The following is a 4,599-nucleotide window of genomic DNA, read 5'->3' as shown; positions in this document are numbered from 1 at the left end:
TCCGCAGGGGGTTTATAGAGTTTGCCTGTTTTCTTTTTTTATAATTTGACATACTTGTCCTTTTATGTAAGTTAAAAAATACTTATTACAATGTAATAGTTGAAGTGTTAGTAAAATAACGATAATAAAAATGATAAATCAATGATGGCGTAATTATACACGGAGGTATTTTGTAAAGGCGGTGCTGTGGCTACCCATTGGAAAGCGCTGTGTCTGTTCTTATTGGTCGCTGAGCTGATCTAGGGTCAGTTTGCGAGTTCGCACGGACACTACAGTGTAATCTGGAGTGATTTCAGATATCTGATCCCAGACGAGAAACGACATTAAAGGACTGCAGGATCTTGTAAGCAGTAAAAGTGAGAAACAGAAGGTCGTTCTAGGTCGAAATTGTATTGGCATTGCTAGGAGCTGATAACATTGATAAGACATATGATTTTAAATGTGCAGGAAGTACATGTTTCTAGTTGCTGTATGATATTTCTGTTCCTTAAATAGTTTGAATTTGTTGTCTGTGTAAAGGGTCTGTTTCACCCGAGTTGCTCATGGACAATAAACGAGTTGTGTTGTTGTAAATGTCAGTCTAACAAAAGAACAAGAACATGTCTGGGTCATATTTCCCCTCAAAGATTCAAGCTAATAATAATAATAATAATAAAATAAGATATAATTGATCAAATTAAGTCGTTTAAATTCATTTCTCTTTGAAATTAAAAGTTTAATTAAATTATACATAGTTTGCACTGTGCCATTATTTTCATACATTAAGGACATTTGCACACTAATGTGCATCTCTAATGTATATTAGAGATATTTATATATAAATAATACACTTGACTAAGCAACAAATAATACTGACTGCTAATTATACAAAATATTGATTTTAACTAAATTGTAAATTAATAAAGCTATATATTAATATATAAATGTATTCTAAAATATATATAAAAAAATAACAGACAATTAGTCAAAACATGTCACCAAAAAAAGGTTTGTGTATTGTAATTTTACACAATATAATAATCTTACATTACTCTGAGTTATTTTAATTGCAATGCAACTAAACAATTAAATTGAACAATAGTTGTTTACCTCGGAAAATGTTAGTTTACAAGGATACATACATGTAATATACACTTTGCCTGAAAAGGCAGCATTGTTTTGGGTCACAGATTTCTGAACCTTATTCTAAATTTGAACAACTATCATCCTGCATTTGCTTCTTTATATTCATGGCACGCGTTAACAAAAGCACCTAAAAATTCAATTTACATAGCCTAAAAGTGCTCAGCTTAAAATGAGCATGAGATTAAAGTAACAGAGAGGTAGAGAAAAGGAGAAAAGCTCTTCATCATCGTTTTAGCCAGGACAGCCTCAGGGCAGCTTGTTCAAACGATGAGTGTGGAAATGTAGTTTAGCTGCGCTGCCAGTTCTCCTCTGCTGGCTCTTTTAATCAGATTGCCTTCCTGACATCCGGCCGTGTTTGTTTCCCTCCAATCCCATTTTCTGCTTTGAATTGCACATTAACCTTTCCTCAGAGTTCCTGTTAAGCAAACGGCGACTGTTCTCTATTGCGATCACGATTATGAGAGGTGGAGGGCTGACTCTCCTGCATTTCATCCAGTTTAACTGCGTCTTCTGCTTCAGTCCATTTAAGCCAGTTCCCTTCCCTCGTTTAAGTAAAACCGTGCCTAATTCAAATATTAGTAGTAGGGGTGTAACGATTAACCGCGAGCCGGTTGAAAATCGATTCAAGTAGGCCTATGTGATGATTCAAATCGGTTGAGATGCTAAACAAATCGCGATTCAATTAGGTGTAGGAGTTTAATGCATGTCTGAGGGGAACTTACTGTCTTTAGAAAAATTTAGATGGTATTTTTTCTTTTCAACTTGCCTCTGTATAATGCATATTAAAGTTCTTAAGTGCAGCGCTGCTTTGTTTACAGCAGAAACCAGGAAACGCTTTAAGCACTACCTGCTGGCAGAGAGTGCATCTGCGTCTCGTTCAGCTCGTCGGCTGTTTCAGTTTCATGCAGATATTTTTATGTATAGTTTCATAAAACTGAAGTCAAACCATTCTGTTTTTGCTTAAAATTTCTAAATTATACAATCTAATTTAGATTAAAAACTGCTCATGTTGCATGTATGCAGCATCTTTGTTTGGATCATGATTCAAATGCAGTGGTTGCCTCTCATTTTAAATAGAAAGAGCACAGACAAAGCCTTATTTTGTTTATATGAAGACATTTCTTTTATTTGTGTTACTTATTTATTTGATTTGGGGCTTGTTTTAAAGTTTCAATGTAGTTTTGTTATTTACATTTACATTATTTAAATTATATTATTTAAATTGTGTCATTTAGCAGACGCTTTTGTCCAAAGCGACTTACAAATGAGGACAATAGAAGCAATCAAAACCAATCAAAACCAACAAAAGAGCAGTAATATGCAAGTGCTATATTAGTATATTATTATAGTGTTATATTTCAATTTCACAAAGAAATGTGCAGCATTTTGTCCAAGCAATAATAAAAGGACACATTTAATTTATAATTTGTCTTAAATCTAATTTTGTTAAAAAAAAAAAAATCGTGAATCGAATTGTGGAATCAAAATCTCGAATCGAATCGTGAAATCAAAATCGTGAATCGAGAAATCGAGAAATCGAATCGAGAAATCAAAATCTCGAATCAATCTCGAATCGAGAAATCAAAATCGTGAATCGAATCGAAAAATCGAAAAATCTAATCGAATCGTGAAATCAAAATCTCGAATCGAATCGTGAAATCAAAATCTTGAATCGAATCGTGAAATCTAAATCGTGAATCGAATCGAGAAATCAAAATCTCGAATCGAATCGTGAAATCAAAATCGTGAATCGAATCGTGAAATCTAAATCGTGAATCGAATCGAGAAATCAAAATCTCGAATCGTGAAATCAAAATCGTGAATCGAATCGTGAAATCAAAATCTCGAATCGAATCGTGAAATCAAAATCGCGAATCGAATCGTGAGTTGAGTGAATCGTTACATCCCTAATTAGTAGCCTACAACGTATTGCAATCTACTAAAACGAGGGAACAAAATGAATGTGTAAAGACGAATTCTTAATTCGTGGCCAAGATAACATTTTTGTCCGCATGGTTCCGTAGTTTTTGCACCTATACTGCAACAAGTCTTTATAGTGATCATGAGAGAAACGCTTTTTGAAACACTGAATCAAAGGCTTCGCAAAATGATTCAATTTTTCTAAGCGTTTGAAACGCCACAGGTTGGTGACGCCTACTGGTCAGAAATGAAACAAAACTCAGCTCAAACATGTATAAAAACTATTGCGAATGTTTAATTGAAAGTTTAATCTATTTAAAAGAAAATTACCAAATCATATAATACTACTAAATATGACGTGTCTGCATGTGTGTTGTTAAATTAATTTGCTTGGACTTGTTTTGTTTGTCTGATGGAGAGCTTGTTAATTAGGCTAATAAGGCTGTGTTATTAAAACGAATTTATAAAACTAATCAGTAATCATTAAAACCACTGGTTCACAATGGCTCTGCAGAAATCACGTGACTTTGGCGCTTCGAAACAAATGATTCGCAAGGGTTTCGAAAGCGCCCACCAAAGCTGCGAGTGCAAACAGACACACCACAAACCCATTCATGTCCAGGGTGTGTGTTTAATGTCATCTGGTTGTTTTTCTCCTCCAAGCAGAGAGAGAACATGATGCTGGCAGACGTTCCCCGATGACAGCTGGTCAACAAACCTGATTGAGTAACAAACCTGATTGAGTATCCCTTTTATTTAAACACCGATTATGATTCTAAACAGATCGTTTCATAGAGATGCGGAGTAGAATTAATCTATAAAATTCCATTTTTATTCTGACATAAGGATACAGTCTAATGCAGATGATATTTTTTGTAAAAAATGTGAACTTTCTAAATATTTGTTTTGCTTACTTCAAACAAGACACATGAATATAAATATGACATCTGGTATGAAAAAGCCATGTTTTGACAAATAATTCATCTATACAGGTGTTTGTGCATTACATACGCAAAGTAAACACCACACATACACTTTTTGGGGAATGCAATGACAATCAGACGTTTAACTATTTACTGCCTAAATTAAGACTAGAGTTAAGGCAGAACACACCTGTCTGACTTCTCAAATGTCTAGGAGGTAAATATAGAAATGTGTCAAAAGTACGAATTGTGGTAGTTAAAAAATTCAGTGGTTGGCTCGCTGGAGGGAGTCTTCCCGGAAGTACAATCAGCTGTGGTGTGTCTACCTTTTATAGGATCTTTATCCAAACTTTATCTTTTTGATTTCGCCTTATGAGCATGACAGATTATGATTAGGCACAGACACACATTTGCACTGTCCCTCTGTTACCATGGATACCATTTTGCAAGATGATGGTCAAACCTATCCCATAATTAAATGTTCAGAACATCAGCATAATAACAATATTTTGAGTGCTAAAACACCATCTCTGGAGTACACCAACGTCTATGTTTGTCTCAGGAGTTCAGATGCAGGCATACATGTGCGCATGCACACACACACACACACACACACACACACACACACACA

This window comes from Sinocyclocheilus grahami, unplaced genomic scaffold, assembly GCF_001515645.1.
Source record: "Sinocyclocheilus grahami isolate Dianchi unplaced genomic scaffold, SAMN03320097.WGS_v1.1 scaffold133.1, whole genome shotgun sequence".
Classification (NCBI taxonomy): Eukaryota; Metazoa; Chordata; class Actinopteri; order Cypriniformes; family Cyprinidae; genus Sinocyclocheilus; species Sinocyclocheilus grahami.
Note: the sequence above shows the minus strand (reverse complement) of the source record.